The 20,554-nt window shown below is 44.5% G+C and overlaps 2 protein-coding genes across 5 annotated transcripts in view; one reads left to right on the forward strand and one right to left on the reverse strand.

Annotated features, from left to right (window-relative positions):
• The window catches only part of LOC126479202 (uncharacterized), a 687,919-nt gene that overhangs the window by 371,372 nt on the left and 295,993 nt on the right, over positions 1–20,554 (forward strand). For 2 of the 4 annotated variants that reach the window (XM_050103765.1, XM_050103768.1), the window contains exon 5: positions 11,142–11,190. The gene's annotated coding sequence lies outside the window, so the exon portion shown is untranslated. Of the gene's footprint in view, positions 1–11,141; positions 11,191–18,785; positions 18,912–20,554 lie in introns of those variants that run through there. The other 2 variants (XM_050103767.1, XM_050103769.1) reach the window with 1 other exon arrangement.
• LOC126420542 (protein PRRC2A-like) overlaps positions 1–20,554 on the reverse strand; it is a 116,516-nt gene that overhangs the window by 32,902 nt on the left and 63,060 nt on the right. The gene's annotated exons all lie outside the window — the stretch shown is intronic.

Below are 20,554 nucleotides of genomic sequence, written 5' to 3' on the forward strand. Positions count from 1 at the left end.
ACTGTTGTCCCAAGCATATTGCAACAAACGGTGTATTTCTATCACTGCTCGTTTAGTTTTTATTGCCGTTTCAAATATACCGGTCATTTTTGAAACACCCTGTATATACAAACCAGTGTGGACAAAGTCTTCAGTATTTTCGAAATGAAATGTTAATACTAGAAGTTATTCGCCTTGACGCCAAATCGAATAGGAGACTCTTTGTCGACGCCGAAGGACAACTCGCCGTTCTCACACAGCTCTCCCATCCCACACTCCCTGCCCATATGGCATGACCGTCTGTCACTTGTAGAGTGAGTAACCTCTCGTTACTACCAGCTCAAATAGCTACAGTTGCGTAAGCAGTTTGTTGCGATAAAATAAATCATTTCCGCAATGTGTCGTAAACGTGCTTGTTCAGGTAGTGTTAGCTCGGCACAGCAGGATGAATGTCGATATCGATGACATACTGCAGTAAAGAAGCCATGGTTTCAAGTTCTTTGTTTTATTTACTGTCATCGGTGCGGTTGTCTGTGTTTATGCACGGAACACCTCGGAGAAACAGTGTAAAATCAAGTCTGCAGGCTCTGCAGACTCACGTCAAAGCAGTGCAGTATGCTTTGATTCAAAATTGTTAAGGCTTTCGTGGCCACTTGTTGACAAACTGCCTATTGGCTTCTGTCTCGGGATCTTCGGCCGACGTTCATCTAATGATTAATATGTCCCTCCCTACGGCACTATAGCGGTGACAGCTTTCTCGAATCATCTCGAACACACTGTAAACCAGTGCTACGGCAGCGAGTGCAAAGCCCTGCGCCTGTGATGTGGGCGGCCACTCGATGTGCACGGCCGTACCGCGTTCAGCGCCGAGCAAATGTATTAATCTGTGCTAACGGCCCGCCTGCGGCGCACGAGTGCCGAGCGTCGCGTTGCCGCAGCGGGACACTTTGAGGCAGGTCGGGTCGGAGCGCCGTGACGCTGCACAAAAGCCGCGGTGCAAAATGAGTAGCACAACTCTCCAGCAGCGTTCGAAATACGTGGGCACTACGCAGTCAATGAAATCACAAGCGTTGCCGGCAGCGCCTCTAAGAAATGCGATATCTACAGCATCACACACATCCATGCCCGAGGCAGGATTCGAACCTGCTACCGTAGCGGTCGCGCGGTTCCAGAATGAAGCGGCTAGAACTGCTCGGCCACAGCGGCCGGAGTGGTCATAGCAGGGGCACGTTTAATAATTTCTGGAGCCGAGCAATGTTCGCCCGCTTAAGAGATCTCCAAACTGCAAAACGCGACTACAGTAGTCTGGTGGAGTACTGTACTAAAGCTCATCAAATGGATTACCAAATACTACCATCAAGGCTACATCCGTCGTCCTCTTTTTTAGTTTTTCTTTTTTTAAACCTAAGCAGTGAGCCCTTGGCTGGGCCTGCTATATTGGAAGGACTATGTCGACGGTGTGTCGTACGCGGACGACTATTGGGTATCTGTCTCACTAGACTCGAGGGCAAAGCTGGAGGCAAAAAAAAAAAAAAAAAAAAAAAAAAAACCAACACGTGTATTCCGTCACTGATGCAGCAACTGTGTATTAATAACAAATTTACATAGCAATATAATATACAAGACAAGATTGGAAGTCATGAGCTGTCTCATGTTACAGTTGACCATATCATCTCCACGACAACGTCAATTGGATGTCCACCTCGAACACCAAAAGCGGCTCATCTTATAGCCACGCGGAGTGCAGAATTTCGACCAATCACGACGGGGAAAAGACCAACAAGGAAGTGTTGAGTTCGCTCGAAAAGAGGCCTTCTTATTGGTGTGCGGAGTACGAAGAAACTCTCTGTGCAGACTCATGTTTTAGGATATTTCTCACACAAAACTACCTGTGATTATATGAAAATAAAATCGGATTCTCTTCGTTAATACAAGGGGCGTTCAATAAGTTATGCAATATATTTTTTTTTCTGAAAGCAGGTTAGTTTTATGCAGGAGTCCAATACACCATATTATTCCCCAGTCTGTTGGCTACAAAACTGTATTTTTCTACATTATCTCCGTTCAGTGCGACGGCCTTACGCCACCTTACTGGAAGGACCTGTCTGCTCGCATGATATCACTCTAGAAGTCCACCTCGGAGCAAAAGTCGTGCTGCATCAGTGACCTCCCAATCATCAAAGTACTGCTTCTACGGAGTGCATCCTTCACTAGGCTAAACAGATGGAAAATGCGAGATCCGGTCTATAGGGTGGATGAGGGAGAACAATCCAGTGAAGTTTTGTGAGCACCTTTTGCGTGCACAGACTTGTCTGACGCCTTGGTTGTCATTAAGAAGGAGAAGTTCGGTTGCATTTTTGTGGAGACGAATACGCTGAAGTTGATTCTTTGATTTCCTGAATGTAACACAATATTCAGAATTGATGGTCGCACTATGAGGGAGGACATCACACAGAACAACCCCTTCAGAGTGCGACGGGCCGATAAATAATTAAAGAAGTGCGGTTGCAGATTTCACACGAATGTGCATATACAAATGTTGGTTAAAAAATGTTATTGCAAATTTTGGCTCTCACGTAAGTCTCAGGGGATGAGTTCCACACTTGGTGCATTAGTACACATTTCCACACCCGCCCATTTGTTACAGTTTTTGAATTAATTATTCTCTCAGACATAAGTACAGTTTATGCTAGGGAACAAAAATTAGGCGATTATTATACCAAAATTAGTTTTTTCACGACACAGTTCAATCACTATTTATTGGCGTTGTCCTTTTCTTTCACACAATGAAATTAGCACTGGTGAGACGGTTTACAGGTTTACTTAAATTATAATTTGACTCCGAGCCTCCAATAGCAGTAATGTAGGCTGCTATAAACGAAAATTATTCAAATAATTCGAACAGAACCACAAGTCCCGCTGTCTTTGTTCTAACAGTTTTGGCGCGAAATCACAGTTGGCCACATGTTCACTTACGACGATGTATACCTCGTAAATCGTACTCACACAAATAATCGTAGCACTTCTATTTCACCAAATATATGCTTGCACCATTGCACTATTAAAGAATACTGTTTGTCGAAATAAATCGGTGAGAGAAGAAATTCTCGAACGAGCACATGGGCCACCCTCAAGTGGGGCTCGCTCGCCACCCACCCTCCAAAACGACTGACCAACGACTGACCGCTGGCCAAGATGGCCGCAGTCTCTATAGGCTCGGACGTCAACCCGCTGGTTATGCAAGTACCAATCTCACCAGTTAAGGTTACAAATTTTGATACATACATCCCTCGACAGAAATAAGTACACCATTGGAACCGCGCTAAAAAGTACATCTCATTTACTATATTAGATTAATTTCTAGGATTATTCTATCGACCGTAAATCAAGTTTTCAGACGTAATCTATAGCGATCTACACATTGCGCTGCTCAAAATCTTCATATCTCTAATAATTGATTAATTATGGGCGATAAATATTAATAATAATTTGCAAACAATGAATACTATTGCAAGTCTAGTGTATAGTATAACTTAACTAGTTTAAATTACGTGTGATGCCACCCAAAATATTATGTAGGGTCGTTCTTTACGTCATGAATTTCTATTGAATTTTATAAACAATTTTCCCTCAAACTTTGTTTATTGCTCTTTACGGGCATAATTATTTATGAATCTTAATATATGACTGCGGCACTCGATCCGCTGTGACGAAACGTTTTTAATGAGTGCTCGCTCATCCCTGTAAGTCGATATTTACTGTTTTTATGAATCTTTCAGTATTCGTGATATTAACCGATTTTTGTGGTTTTGCGTCTCGTGACTTGAAATAATGATCGATCTTTCAGAAGGTTCATATTGCTGACCACAATCCACTGCCGCATCGCTCTTCACCGTAAGTTACATAGATTTCGTGTAATGCGCGAAAACCCAAACAATGCCCCAAGCTGCGGGCCACGTGGTCGCCGGGCGCGGAGATTGACCGTTGCAAATCTCGCGCTGGCGCACCACGCGCTTCCGCGAATCGCGCGCCGTGCAGCGAGCTCGTTCTCCACAAAGCAATCCTTGCATATTAGAAACATCCGTCTAGTAACGGGGGTGTTTACCGTCACAAGAGCCGCAAAACATCGTCGCCATGACTTTACCGGTTGAGAGTGCGGCATCGAACATTTTCTTCAGAGGAGAGGCGGTGTGGCGCTACTCCATGAATTGCTGTTTTGTTTCCGGTTCGATGTGTAACGCATGTTTCACCGCCTGTGACGATGTTCGACAAAAGTTATCACGATCGGCCTCGTATCCCGCAAGCAACTCCACACAGATATTTCTTCGTCACTGTCTATGGACTTTCGTTGGCGGCGAGGAACCCAGCGGTCGTACCCCTTTGGCAAATGGCTCTGAGCACTATGTGACTTAACATCTGTGGTCATCAGTCCCCTAGAACTTAGAACTACTTAAACCTAACTAACCTAAGGACATCACACACACCCATGCCCGAGGCAGGATTCGAACCTGCGACCGTAGCAGACCCGCGGTTCCGGACTGAGCGCCTGAACCGCTAGACCACCGCGGCCGGCGTACCCCTTTGGTTACCCCAACTGGTAGAGGAGTGAACCGACATTACCAGCAGAGGCGTCCACTTGAGCAGCGAGGTGTCTGTCGATCGTCTCGAATTAAAGTGTTCCCACATTTCCACACTTCGGGAATCACAGCTGTGTGAGGCCGGCCGGACAGCTTGGTGCGACCTTGTTCCGATAATTACGGGCGCCTCGCCCAACTACTGACCATGGTTTTGTTCGCCGCCAGATCCCCGTACAGGAAGACATTCTGCAAACCTGTATGAATGTCTGAGATGCTCTGGTTTTCCCCCGAGAGAAACTTAATGACAGCTCTTTGCTTGGAACGGCCGGCGGTGGTGACCGAACGGTTCTAGGCGCTACAGTCTGGAACCGCGCGACCGCTACGGTCGCAGGTTCGAATCCGGCCTCGGGCATGGATGTGTGTGATGTCCTTAGGTTAGTTAGGTTTAAGTAGTTCTAAGTTCTAGGGGACTGATGACCTTAGAAGTTAAGTCCCTTAGTGCTCAGAGCCATTTGAACCATTTTTGCTTGGAACGCGCCTCCGTTACAGACGCCGTTTCGAAGGCTACGTATAACGCCGCCACACATCGGAGCTTCGTGAAACTATAGGGGCTGAAACGGAAATATTTCGCGATTTCCCACAAAAATTCCGCATTTTTTCAACCAAAACTGAACGAGAAAAAAAAAATATGTTGCTTTACTTCGTGAACGACGCTCTTACATTCTGTTCGATCCTAATCCTGTTTATTTTTGCTTCATAAACTGAAATCAACAAAGAAAACATCAATAAGTGAGCAAAGCACACACTGAGCCAGGCTACGCTAGCGGAAATTACCCACTAAAGCCTGGTTTACACAACGACACTAGGCTGCAGGCAACTGCGCTACAGGCCACGCGTTTGCGCAACTCGTTGGGTAAACTAAAACACTTTCGGCGTGTTACAACTTTAGCGACACTTAGTTGCATGAGTTTTGAGGTTACGCGTGTTCGTAGAGTGTAGACAAACTGAAATATGAAGTGAGGAACGGAGAATAATGTTCGCTTTTTGGATGTCTATGTTTTGCATATGTGTTTGTGGGATTTCACTGATGCTGATTACAAAAATAAGCAACATATTGCTGCCGCTGAGCATCATGTGCGATTTATTGAGTTAGGAGCACATATACAACTGAATTAAGAAAACTACAAGCAAGTGTAATTCTAGCTGTCGCAATGCTCTCGTCTACAAGGCTAAAATCCCACTGTTCGAGTTGGCCAACTCTTTGTTAAGGAATATTGTTGACAGAAGGGAAAGCTAGACTAATTCAAGAAGCTGCTTTCTTTATTCAATATTCATCTATTTAAAATGTCGCTACAGCGCTCTCCATTCACATATGTTAGAATTTTGAAGTATTGTACAGATCTATCTTCAAGAGAGTAGTTTCCAAACCATTCTCTTCTTAATGCGGCCTGCTTCGAATAATTATTGTTGCTAATGTTAATAATTATTACCGTTAATAATTATTGGTGTTAATGAAATAGCGTCGTCACCAAAACTAAAACCGTATCTTATTGCATGCCGAGTGTTCTCGATTGTAATGCACGCAATATGATATGTAATCTCGGTTCTGGCGACAGTGCTTCATGCATTACAGTACCTTTATTCCTTATCGCATAATTAACTCTCTTTAGAAGAAATGGGAACAGTTCTTGTGACATTCTAAGATAATTAAAAGAACTTCTTGGATCTTCCGTTATAAATTATTTCAGCAAGGATGCTGAGCAACCGAGCTGACGTCTTTTCTTCATCCAGTCACGAATCGAAACACGTTTCTTATTTTTTTCTTATTTAGCGATTCCACGCAACAAGCTTTAACTCCATCACAACTCGTGCGACTTGCAGCTGCCAAAGCTTTAATTTCAGACACGACTCACTGAAGTGTATACTGGTGTCGCCGTGTCTACAGTCATATACGAAACCACTTGCTTGCAACTCATTCCACGCAGCAAGTGGCGCAATCCAATGTCGTCATGTAAACTGGACTTAAGAGGGAGCGGGCAGGATACCCGTTAACTGGCGGGCGGCGTCAGAAAGACGGTCGTTGCTGTGTTCATTAGCGTAGGTCACGACTCTCGATATAACAGTTACGCGCGCGCGCACACACACAAACACATACACACAAACATACATACACACACACATACACACACACAGCGGTCGAGGGAGATAAAGCTTCCCTCCTTCGTATATGAGTGCCGTTTCACCGAGCTCACGGAAAAACAATGTATGACAGGAAACACTCCATCTTCACTTTCAAGGGGTAGCGTTAAATATCACTTCGAAAAAATTGGATTACGTAATTAATTGTTTCCCTATTTGCAGATGAGTGTCTGCAATCCTTGTGAACAAGTTTTTCACTCGTTGCTAGCAGAGATTGTAATTGAAAATGGCTGTTAGGAACCTGTTTTTCGTTATGCTGCATATGTATACACTTCACATTACTTTTGTCAAATTTCTTGCAAGGCGTCTTCAATGAAATTTTACTGTGACTTCACATGTATTGCATTTAGTACTTTGTTTTTGAGTCTGATGAATGCAGAACAGATGAAGCCATAGTAAAATTTCTTGGAAGACTAATTACGCGACATTTTACAACAGCGAAGTGCAAACAGGAAAAGCAGTTTCCTAAAATATGAAAAATAGTGAAGGCCGATAGTGAAACCAAGCTCTTTCAACTACAACCTCTGCTAACAACGAGGGAATAACCTGTCGATTTCACAATCTATTAAAAGGAGTAATAAAAGCTAGCCATTCCTGGTGATACTTTCGCAATGAAACCGAAACTCGTGTGTCGTAATGCTCTCCAAAATTGCTGTACGCTTAAGATATAATAATAATAAAATAATAATAATGATAATTCATACGTAACAGCTACTATGGAAGATGGCCGGGTGCTTACGAAACATGACGCCAGTTTTTTAAAAAAATTACTCCCATCGTTAATTATTTGATAAGTCAGATGTAGTAAAAATGGCGAAATGAGAAACGACGACAATGCTGGGATTCGATATTTCTCCTGCAAAAAAGTTAGCCGATTCTCTGAGTTAAAAACTAGTTCACAGTCTTTTTATAACAAAGTACTAATAACATACATCGTTTTGTTTCAGCCGCTACATTTTCGCTAGTGATGCAACGCAATAAGGTTTTCCAACAAGCATCTATATATGCAGTGAACAGACTCGAATAAATCTATATTGTTTTTATGTTAAATTTTAATATATTATACATTATGATAAACTACTTTCAAATTAATGATTATTTTTTAAGGTACGGTGTAAACACGAGTGATTACTAGGGAGTAGTTGAAAGTAAAGCTGCGTACAGAAATACCGAAATTAAGCAACTATATTACATATGGACCAAATTGATTACGACACGGATTCCTATGAGAGAGGGGGGGAGGGACCTTAATTAGTTCAAAACCCGATTTAGCCTTCCTAATAATAATTTTCCAATCTCCGTTAACCATTGAGGCTAATGCTTGGACGGTTCATAGTGTGCCCGGTGAGCTAGCGGTCCCTCCGTCTTTAGACTTGGAAATTTTCTCCTCGTGATAAAGTGCAGTAAATGTTCAACATATTGATAAGCGTTATATCTGAGAAAGAAAGAACCGGAAGTATCTGATTAGCCGCTGACGTTATTGTATTTGTAGATTTTCACTTTCTCTCTTTATACATAAGTGTCGTTCCTGTCCCAATTCCTTTCAGTACCAACGATTTGTGTGTAACCCTACAGTGTAAATTTCAATTCACGTTTCACTGCCCATCATCCAGTAGGTGTACAGAAGATGTCTCATCTATCTTAACCACACAAAATAATTCTTTGCCCTGAAGCAAAATAAAATATATGACGTTAGTTTTTAGCTAGTCGGGGGGAGGGGGGGCGCATTCAGTAGCGTGATTGCCCTTTATATTTCTTTGTTCGTTAAGAAGATGTGATCAGCAATACGTCTTTTTTAAACAGCAAGCTTAGTTTTCATTCGGTAATCCACTTCCTCTCCTCAAGATGTGTTGAAAAAGTATCACAGTGTACCATTCACATAAACATGACATTATTAAAAACTTAACACAAAACTCATTATCCCTACATTATTAAAAACATAATACAAAACTGATTCTCCCGTATTAGCAAGAGTACAGTAATTCATTCGCGTGCCGTATTTGACAGTAAACACACGGAAAACCATGCAAAATGCCCACCAATCATTCAGTCAACCATCTTAAGTTAAAGATACGAGTGAATACAATCCACACGTTCGAAAAGAAGGTAGAAATGCTACTCATTTATGGAAAACGTAAATTTGCAGAACAATAATTGCAATAATGCTTTCTTGTTCACAACGCGGGAGCATGTAGTGTAGTATTGTAGTACTTTTAAATGACATGTTGTGTACAGTAAAGGCATTCAGTCCTTTATAAAAAAAACTGCAGTATCATTATTTTTCCTTTATTATAGTTGAAATTAGGCCTAATGCTACACGACAGAGAGCGAAATCCTGACAAGAATCCAACTTCCCGACATAAGTTGTCTGGTCCTCTTGCGACGCTTCAGAAAACAGGAAATTCCAACCCAAGACTCGCACGGAGGTCGGGAAGATAGATTCTTATCCCACTGGCAGCTAAACAGCATTTGCTTGATATACAGGGTGAGCCAATAAGGGCTTTACAGCTTTGGAATGATCTATAAATTTATTGAGATAACAGAATCGGTTGACGTGTCGTTTTGTAGCAGACAACCTCGTTACACTCCGCCACCAGGATCACCAGCGTAGTGCACTGTTAAACTGGCTACTTACAATGGCGCGGAGCGTACTCGCTGTGCGTGGGGTTTCAGCAACAGTTTTGTGTAAATATGGGGCAGCCACAATCCACATACAACCGAGGACCACAGTCGTGACAGCTTCAGAGTTAATGTGTTCCGTGTCCTTAGCAATTTGAAAGTGTACGGCCTTTTCTCCTTCATGGAGAAAACCGTCACTGGTATTGTGTATCTGGATAAGTTTGAAAAGTTTTTAATTCCGCAAGTCGACGGTTCGTCATCTCATCTCCTCACTGAAGTTGGTTTCCTCGATAATCTCTTCCCAGGTCGATGAACTGGCCACGAAGGCTCCTCAGACTTTCTTTCTGTGGGAGTTCATTAAAGACAATGTGAATGTTCCTCCCCTGCAATAAAATTTAGCCGACCTGAAAAATAGAATCTACGCTGCCATTCAATAATTTACGCCCGATTTGCTGCAACGCGTGTGGGAAAAAAATTATTGAAACTTCCTGGCACATTAAAACTGTGTGCCGGACCGAGACTCGAACTCGGGACCACCAGCCGCGGTGGTGTCGCGGTTCTAGGCGCTCAGTCCGGAACCGCGTGACTGCTACGGTCGCAGGTTCGAATCCTGCCTCGGGCATGGATGTGTATGATGTTCTTAGGTTAGTTAGCTTTAAGTAGTTCTAAGTTCTAGGGGACTGATGACCATAGATGTTAAGTCCATAGTACTCAGAGCCATTTGAACCATTTTTGAACTCGGGACCTTTGCCATTCGCGGGCAAGTGCTCTGACTCCGGCACATAGTTTTAATCTGCCAGGAAGTTTCATATCAGCGCACACTGCGCTGCAGAGTGAAAATCTCATTCTGAAGAAATTTATTATCGGTAGGATGTTTGCCGCATCATAAGTGGTAGTCACATGGAACCAAAATTACGCTTGATAGTTTTATGTGAAACTTGAGATTGTTTGTTACAAAATGACACATCTGTAGATTCTGTAAGTTATCTCAATAGATTTCTATATCTTTCCAAAGTTCTAAAATTTCTTTTGACTCGCCCCGTATTTTTTACTTTGTTCTGGACAAGATATTCGGGGTGGTCAAAATAAATAGGAAGCCGTGTATTACGTACAGATCGTTCAAAACTACACATGTTTGTCGAGCTTGTGAATATATTATTTAACTTCTCCATCGTACTGAGCGATTTAATGTAGTGATTTTACCTTCTGTTGCCCAAGTCAGCTGTCCCGAAAGCCTGGTGACGTGATTAGGAATGTTTCTTGTTGCCACTGGGAAGGCCGCAGATTGATTCTTCGGTATAAATTTGGAGTTGTGGCTCAGATAAAAGAAATGTAAATGAACCTCCTAGTGAATGAAGCCAGACGTGGAGCTAAACGTGCAAGCAGGCGGCAGTTTACGATAGGTGCCTGCTTCGTTGCGCGGGTTGCGGCCTTCACTTCCACAGGGGCGTTGCCCGCCCCTCGACCAGCGGCTGTCGTCTGTCGACGTGACTGTTTACGCCCTCCGTTTGCTGCTGGGCTTGAGTAGTTTCTATGTACACACGGTATCCACTACATCGCCTTAACGGCAAAGACCTGCTGACACATCAGCAACCAGCACTCCTGCAGACATCCACAGGCACACTGCCGTCCTGCCTCACCTGACAGGGTAGTAGCTGTGCTTGATGCGACGCTCGCGTTGACTGCAAACTCCTTAACCCATATTATGCTCGAGACTGTGTACTGTTAATATGTGAAACGACTAACACCAGTGGCATCTTGTTCCAGGAGTGCCAGCGCCGCAGAAGGACGCCACCCAGGTGGATGGACCAGAAATGTGAGTACTTTTGAGAATTTTTAAATCAGAATTACAACTATATTTAACTTTACCGACATTAATGTTTAAAATTTACTGGCGTGATATAAGAAACAACCATTAACGTGATGTCTTATTTCTTTCCCTGGTTTTTATACTTTCCAAGCGCGTTTCATCTAAGTATTAAGTGCTGCAAGGTTTACATATTGGCATCCGAACAGATTTTTGTCTGCCTTCAACATTTATGCATGGCGTAGCGCATTTAAGAAAGCTGTAGACTCAACAATAAAAAATACTGTTTTGAAGATAAGACTCTTGTCCCACAGTTGATTTTCGGTTGTGCTCTATCGTGTCCTTCAAAACCATGTTGTTTTGTCTTTTCTTGTGATGAACAGTACTGTCTTCGTCAGGGTTCTCTACGTTGTGCACCTGTAAACGCTAAAAGCAGTAATTGCAATAACTATTATCATATCCGCAGAAAACAAACATTGCGGTACACTGGAAAGTACCGCGTTCGGGACGCCAGGAGTTCATATCCCTGCCATATCACCCAGAGTTACGTGTTTTGTGGTTTCTATCAATCGCTCGAAGCGAATACTACAACAATTTCCGGAGAATCCTGTTTCCTTCACTCTCCTTTTAGAACTAAAATAATATGGCAAATGAAATGAAATGTCTAGTAGTATATCTGTTAACAATGATATTGTACATGCACCTGGTAATGGTCAAATGACAATAAAAAATGCGCGGAATCCATCTTGAGGAATGCACTTTACATTGTCACAGAGCCGTTGTTTATGTGATAAACGTTACCGTTTAGCTAACACAGTCACAATACCGTTTATTGACTACACTATTGTTTATCATTAGATATTATCCAGGGGAAATTAATGTGAAATTCACAATACTCACCGTAGTTCGTTTCTTATTATACTGCTGCTCATTAGAATTATAACACCACGTTAGTGCGTGTGGACGTGCCATAGTACGTGTCCCCAGTGAATCCCACACGTGCTCGGTGGGAATGGGCAGGCCAGTCCATTTACCGAATATTCTCTTGTTTCAAGACTTCGCCATAAGAATAGAGTCAGAGCTTAATGCACTCCTGTAAAGGCATACATGGGGAAGGAGTACAGGGTAACAATAACGTTGAAAGGTGAGTGTCACGTCGGCGCATATCACTAGCTCTGAATGTGACATATTGATGTCCCGTAGGATCTGATGCCACGTTGTTACTATGTTACTTGGAGTGACACATGATGTGAAAGTTACTTTGAACCTTAACGTTTTGCACCACGCTTGCTGGACGGACTGTTGCAGAATCAGTACAAAGAAAAACCAACCAAATTTACAAATTTTTCCTATTTCATTCACTAGATGACTACTTTCGGGCCGACATTTCTGGCCGAAACCCATTTTCAAATCATCCTACATGGCAGAAAACCAAATTTGCATTCATGTATAATATAGGTATTTCCAAATTTTTAATCATATGATGATGATGATGTTTGGTTTGTGGGGCGCTCAACTGCGCGGTCATCAGCGCCCGTACACATTCCTAATCTGTACACAGTCCAATCTAGTCACTGTCATGAATGATGATGGAATGATGAGGACAACACAAACACCCAGTCCCGGGGCAGGGAAAATACCAACCCGGTCGGGAATCGAACCCGGGACCCCGTGATCCAGAAGTAGCAACGCTAGCCACTAGACCACGAGCTGCGGACTTTTAAATCATATGCCAAAAAAACAGAACATATCGTTTCGAGACTTAAGTAACATAGTGATTTTAAGTATTTGACTGTTTCTGGTAAAGATTTTAAAAACCATTAATTTTACTGTTGACGTGTATGGTTTTTTATTAATTGTTATATTCTTGGCGGTCGGGGAACGTTTTAATAAATAAAAAAAGGTTCCCTCTATCATGGTTTGGCAGCAGAAGGAATAAACACGCCAGTTATCTGTATGCGCTGTAACCGTTCGATTCACATTTTTGGCATGGTTTTCACGTGGTTTTCACATCTTCGGAAATATCGTTTTTGACTATGTTACGGCCGGCCATTGTGGCCGAGCGGTTCTAGGCGCTTCAGTCTGGAACCGCGCTGCTGTTACGGTCGCAAGTTCGAATCCTGCCTCGGCCATGGATGTGTGTGCTGTCCTTAGGTTAGTTAGGTTTAAGTAGTTCTAAGTCTAGGGGACTGATGACCTCAGATGTTAAGTCCCATAGTGCTTATAGCCATTTGAACCATTTGACTATGTTACGTAAGTGACACAATATGTTCTTTATTTTTGGCATATGATTAAAAATTTGGAAATATCTGTATTACACATGAGTGCAAATTTGGTGTACTGCCCTGCAGGATGATTGGAAAATAGGTCTCGGCCTGAAACTAGACATCGAGCGAATAAAAAAAGAAAAATTTGCAACTTTGGACTGGTTTTTCACTGTACTGATTAACAGAAATTGTTGAACCACAGCTACTCCAGCATGCTGGAAGTTCTTGTTACGGAATCACCGTGCACGGTGTAGCGGGCATAAAGGCACTAGAATCGTTTTCAGGTGAGGTGAGGTGGTATGTTTTGATGCTTCATTCCGTTCGGTGACGTCCATCGTGGAAGTATGCCGGCCCTCGGCCGTGGAGTCTGTCCGCGACCAGAGGCAGAGGACGAGTGACGTTCGCCGCCGAGCGCGGCGGTATTTCCTACACACGCCGTCCCGCTGGTTAGCGGCTGGCAGACGTACGGCGTGGCTCTACTGGGCAACGGACGGGCTATACTTAGAGCGCCAAACTGCCGCCGCGGCCCACAATAGCGGGCGGCTTCGCCTGCCCGAGCCGCCGCCGCCGCCGTCACCTTACGTCACGGTCGCGGGCAGCGCGGCACATGGCTGCCGTGTTTATGTGCTGCGCCTGTCGCGCTGGGCTGCTTTCCCTGACTGCCACAACCGATGGGCCGCTTACACATCCCTGGCAAATCAACAGTAAACGATGTGACTCGAGGGACACTTTTATGAGGATACTGTGAAAAGACTTGTGTCTGGATTCAATACTTCCTGGAAGATAGTACTCAATACGTCGATCCTAACGGAATAAAATCGACAAATGTAAACGTAATTTTACGAGTACCGTTATTGTTTACCATGAATATAAATGATATAATAGAAAGCGTCGGCAGCTCTGTAAGGCTGTTCGCAGATAATGCGTTTGTCTATAAGAAGACGGTAACGATTTGCGAAAAATCCTGTCGAGGATTGACGAATGTTTACAGGAACTGGCAGTTGAACCTGAAAGTGCATAAATGTAACTCCCAGAAGAATAAATCCACTGCTACACAACTACGTAATTGATGACAAATTGCTGGGAACAACGTCTACAGTAAAATATCTAGGAGTATCTATCTGAAGCAACTTGAAGGGGAATCACAACGTAAAATAAATAATAGGAGAAGCAGATGTTAGGCTACCCGCCAGGTTAGTTGAGAGCGCTAATGCGCTGCTTCCTGGACTCGGTTAGACGCGCCGGCACCGGATCGAATCCGCCCGGCGGATTAACGACGGAGGCCGCTGCGCCGGCCAGCTTGGATGTGGTTTTTAGACGTTTTCTCACATCCCGCTAAGTGAATACCGGGCTGGTCCCCACGTCCTGCCTCAGTTACACAGACATCTGAACGCATTCACACTTTTCCATGGATTACACTAGACACAGACTGTTGGGGTACACTCATTCCGTCCCTGGGGGTACGGGGTGGCGGCAGGTAGTGCAAATCCGATTAATCATGCCGACCCTGTGTCATTGCGGGAAAACAGCACAAGCAAAAGAAAGAAAGAAGCAGATGGTAGATTAAGATCCATAGGAGGAATCTCAAGGAAATGCAGCTCATCCACGAAAGAAGACGCTTAGCGTTTCGTGACAGGCTTGTTTAGTCGCAGAAAGAGCGTTTTAGAAATGTTCAACAAATGCCAGTGGCAGAAGCTACAAGAGAGGCATTGCGCATCGTGCACTAGTTTCATACTGAAATTCCGAGAGAGCGTTTTTCGGGAAGAGTCGCGCAACGTATTGCTTCCCACTTACTGAATTTCTCGAGAAATTATAGCTAATACAGAGGTTTACCGATAATCATTCTTCCCACGCGCCATCCGCGAAAGGCACAGGGAATGGAGGATAACATAGGGGCTTCGAAAGTACATAGGAGCATCGAAAATACTCTCCGGTGCTCACCCTCGGGCGGCTTGCGGATTACTATTGCAAATGCATGTAAGCTATCGGTATCCGCAAGATAAAATCCGTCAGAGAACTTTTGGTCTCACGTTAAAACAGTAATCGGATCGAAGTTATCGGTCAGTCATGGAAATACTACTTTTTTCAGAAATAAACTACTTTTTTCCAGTTTGTTTCGCTGAGAAAAACTCTGTTCGCGTCCTTTAAATCATGGCACGAATGACAAAATGACAGTTACAGAAATAAGTGACGACAGGATAGTAAAGGAAGCGAAATCGTTGACAGAGGAAAGGCCGCTGGATCTGCTGGGATACTAGTACGATTCTATACAGAGTAACCAAAAGAACTTGCTTCTACTCTGGCAGCTGTGTACCGCAGGGTGCTAGAGGAGCAAAGCGTTCTTGGTGATCAATGAAAACCACAAGTCAGCGCATTTTTCAAGAAGGGCCGTCGACAAGCCGCACAGAACTGTAGACCTGTATATTTGGTGTGTGTATGTTGCAGAATTCTGCCGCACGGTTTATAGTGGCGTATTATAACCTTCTGAAGATCGAAAATCTGCGTGGTATGGATCAACGTGGTTTCCACAAACAATGATCAAATGAAAGGATAAAGCCTGTGGCACACAGCCTGCCAACGGGTAGAGGCGTGACTGGTTTCCTTCACCGCGGCGGCAGAAGGGGGGGGGGGGGGGGGGAGGGGGCGGATAGCGTAGCGAGCCCATCGCACGGGCCGCCTCTTACCTCTGGGAGACATCTCCGGTATTCATTTGATAGGAATCTGAGTGGACCTGGGCCCTTCCAGCAGGGACTAGAACGAGGAAAATCCTCGCCGAACGAGGAAAATCCTCGCCCCTACTCGGGAATCAACCTGCGACCTCCACAGCAGGAACCAAGTGCTATACACCCCAGGTCACCTCGGCCACCTACAAATTGTATGATAGGTAAATATGAAGTAAGAACATCTTTTGGGGTGATCAGCTGAGTGATTGCGTCGTCTTGTCGCAACGTTTCGTTGAGTTTCGCACCCATCATCTTCAGGCGAACCGTCGGGATGCTGCATATTTATACAGCCGCTGGACCACTGACGCGCACTACGGAAGAGGGTAGACTGATGAGGTAAGGAATGAGGAGATTCTGCGCAGAATGGCAGAGGAAAGGAACGTGTGGAAAACACTGATAAGGAGAAGGGACAGAATGATAGGACTTCTGTTAAGACAATAGGGAATGACATTCATGGTACTAGAGGGAGCTGTAGAGGGCACAAACTGTAGAGGAAGACAGAGATTGGAATACATGGAGCAAATAATTGAGGACGTAGGTTGCAAGTGCTACTCTGAGATGAAGGGGTTAGCACAGGAGAGGAATTCGTGGGTGGCCGCATCAGACGAGTCACAAGACTGATAAAAAAGAAAAGGTACCATTCGTTGCTCCAGCTATCTGCGATAAACTGCTGCTAGTAGGGAGTCTTGTTCTTTTGCGTAATCCCTGTAAAATCTTACAGCTATCTGATCCGTATTTGTTACCCAGGCAGGCTTGTATTGATAGGCAATCGCCGGCAGGCTGTGGCCAGAGCGGCTGCTTAGCGGTGGGCTAACGGCAGCCGCAGCCGCAGTAGCGGTAGTGTGGCGACATGTGGCGCGGCGCGGCCCCACGCGCCGCCTGTCCCTGAACCCGCGGCGCTCAGATAGGCCGACCTTGCCACACTCGCGCCTTGCACAAGCCGCCAGGCCGCCAACGGTGAACGGCGCGCTGCCCTCCAGCCGGAAAAGGAACACCCTCTAGTCCGCCTGTCTGCCTTGCTTCGTTCCGCCGTGGCGCAGTCTCTTCTGCTGGGGTCTTCATGGCAACTGGTACACCAGCATGCAATGTTTTTAGTCGCAACAAAAACAAGAAGAAATTTCCTGTCGAATATGTATGTAGTTGCGACTAGAAGCATTACATGCTTGTCACGGACGATGTTGTTGCAGAAAATGTTTAAATGAATATAAATGTAATAAAATAATTATAAATAAAAATAAATGTTTAACTTAACATGTTTTTAAATCGAACTAAAAGGGATAAAGTAATTTCTTCTTGCCCTATACAGATGCTTAAATGTTTGCAGATAATCCTGAAAGTTTGTGCTTCTGTTTTGTAGCTTTCGCAATACTTGTGAGATTTATAACGGAAAACGTGGGGCACATGCAATACACAATTGATTCATGAGGAAGTTCACCTCTTGACTATTGTACTGGCCCCAAGCTTTTCCTCATAAATCTTGCAAACCTTATGTTAGCTATTAAAAATTCAGAAACACAAATTTCCCGACTATCTGTGTGGGCTTGGAATTCTGTACAGAGCTATGAGAAATTATTTTATACTTTTCAGTCCAATTTAAAATCCTGATTCATTTAAAAAACCTATTTCAAATTAAATAACTATTTTGTGCTTGTTAGTCTTGTGTATATGAGATTTTAAATTTTAAACATTTTGATGAGATTAAATTTTTTATTTAAATAATTACTTATATAGACTAACTTTTTACCCACGTACGCCGGCCGGAGTGGCCGTGCGGTTCTAGGCGCTACAGTCTGGAGCCGAGCGACCGCTACGGTCGCAGGTTCGAATCCGGCCTCCGGCATGGATGTGTGCGATGTCCTTAGGTTAGTTAGGTTTAATTAGTTCTAAGTTCTAGGCGACTGATGACCTCAGAAGTTAAGTCGCATAGTGCTCAGAGCCATTTGAACCATTTTTTGAACCCACGTACACATTGCCACGTATATTGCACATATGTCCTCGTGCCCCTCTCTCTGCTCAGCTGTGCCTGTCCACTCGCATACCGCCTGAAACGCATTGCGTTACAACCCACACGAGACGCCGGTCCTGCAGGACAGTCGAGATGTCAGTCGTTACCAGCCTTTTTCACTCCTCACCCCCACCCCTACCGAACAGATTGACAAGAAAGGTAGTTAATACTGCACTGACGTCCGGTTCTGAGTTACGTTTAAATTTTCAAGTCACTAGTTCATCAGGAAGTTAGTTTAAAATCAGCTGCAAAATGTGTACCGGGCAGAAAGACAGACAAAAAACTTGTTAATATTAAAAAAATGATTGACTTTGGAACTCTTCCCGATTCCTCACCTTAGTCTGTGCCTCTATAATCATTGCAAGCACCGCTCATTAGCGACTCCACACTGGTGCGCCAGATCATGCCGAGGGGCACGCTAGGTCCTCGTACGGTATAGTTTCCGAAGCCGACGAGACTAGAAGAAGCTGGCGCCGTTCGGCGCGGCTGTGGGAGGGGGAGGGGGGGGGGGCGTGGGCGCGCCGGCGGCGGAGCACGACGTCACGGTTTGCGGTAGGCGGCGGCCGCTGGCCGCAGTCGTAAAGTGCTGGCAAGACACGCCGCTGTGACGTCGACTCCACGTCCGACGGCGCGCGCTCGTAAACGGCACGTGCGGCCTCGTACACGCGCCGAGCCAACCGGCGACCTCGCAGAAGGACTGCCGCCGCTGCCGGCAACACCCTGCTGCTCCGGGAGGTAAGTCCCTCTCCGCTTGCGCCTACTGACCACCCACTTCTCGTGTTACCAACGTCTACGTTCGGAAAGTGTCTCACAGAGAATATCATTAGTTGAGCCGTGTGTTTTTAGTCCCTCACGTGCGTCACTGCAATGGTGCTATCATCTGAGATTGTCGACTCGAATGCCGGCTGTATTTGGCGGTCTAGAGCAGCATATGACTGTGCACTATGTGACCAAAAATATCTAGATACCCTATGTAATGTGGTATTACCACTAGATGTTACGAAAGGCGAGCCCACCAATATTAAAGGAGGCCTGGGGTATTTGGTTGTCAATAGAGAAGCTGTAACAGTAGAATGCTTCTTTTTCAGGAGCTCAGCGACCTCCAATGTGGACATTGGATGACAAAAAGAGTAGTAAATCCGCCAGGGAATGTCACCCCTGAACGAACAGAGACCTTCGAGCATTGCAGATGGTAGTTTGAAAGAATCGCATGAAATCAACGAAAGGAATCACTCATGAGTTCCAAAGTTCTACCAGCAGTCCAGCGAACACGATGACTGTACTTAGGAAGTTAAAAAGAATTAGGCACGTCGATCCGCTCCTCGTAGGCCGCATCTGTATAGTCAGTGTTAAGCGACGATTGAGGTGGTGTAATGAGCAACGTCAGTGCACAGTGCATCAGTGGAAACGTGTGATTTGGAATGATTTATTATGCTGTACCTGTGGCAGACCGATGAAAGAGTGCTAACGTTACTTGCTATCATGTGTTGTCAATTACAGTGGAGGTAGTGCTTTCCGTGCTTAGGCTGTGGTCTCTTTTATCACACTCAAGAAAACGGTAAATACGGAAGCATATTAACACAATTTATGATACCGTGTACTACGTACAGTAGAGGAACAATCCGGAGACAACGATTATATTTGCAGGACAATGCAATGATAAAGCATCATTTGTGAGGCAATGTTTTATGGGCAATAAGAGTCCTGAAACGGACTGACCTGGACAGGATCTCGACCTGTAGCTCGTGCTTCACTCCAAACCTCAGCGTCCAACATCAGTACCTTTTTTGGTTTTGATTCGTGAGGAAGAACGGGTACTATTCCTCCACAGACGTTCAGACATCCCACTGAAATTGTACCGCCATTCAAGCCGTCATAAAGGCGAAGGGTGGACACATCCCATTGTAATGTCCACTAACAGGTGTCCGGTACTTTGATCAGTTAGTGTATATGCATGTGACGCCATTGATTCACCAGACCATAACCTACAAGAGTGCTCTGCATTTGAAGATCTGCGGACTCAGATAAACATAACTTTTAGAGAAAAGACAAATAGCACCTGGTGAACGAAGTAGCAAATAAGATATCTGGAAGAGAAATGAGAAAATATTTAGAAAATACAGGCACTTTAAGTGAAATCCGATTGTACGTGACTGTGTTGAAGTGAATACTGTGAGTGCTGTGAGTGTCACCGAAGATTCACCGGCCGGCCGTTGTGGCCGAGCGGTTCTAGGCGCTTCAGTCCGGAACCGCGCTGCTGCTACGGTCGCAGGTTCGAATCCTGCCTCGGGCATGGCTGTGTGTGATGTCCTTAGGTTAGTTATGTTTAAGTAGTTCTAAGTCTAGGGGCTGATGACCTCAGATGTTAAGTCCCATAG

The sequence above is a fragment of the Schistocerca serialis genome, chromosome 1 (assembly GCF_023864345.2).
Source record: "Schistocerca serialis cubense isolate TAMUIC-IGC-003099 chromosome 1, iqSchSeri2.2, whole genome shotgun sequence".
In the NCBI taxonomy this organism is placed as follows: domain Eukaryota; kingdom Metazoa; phylum Arthropoda; class Insecta; order Orthoptera; family Acrididae; genus Schistocerca; species Schistocerca serialis.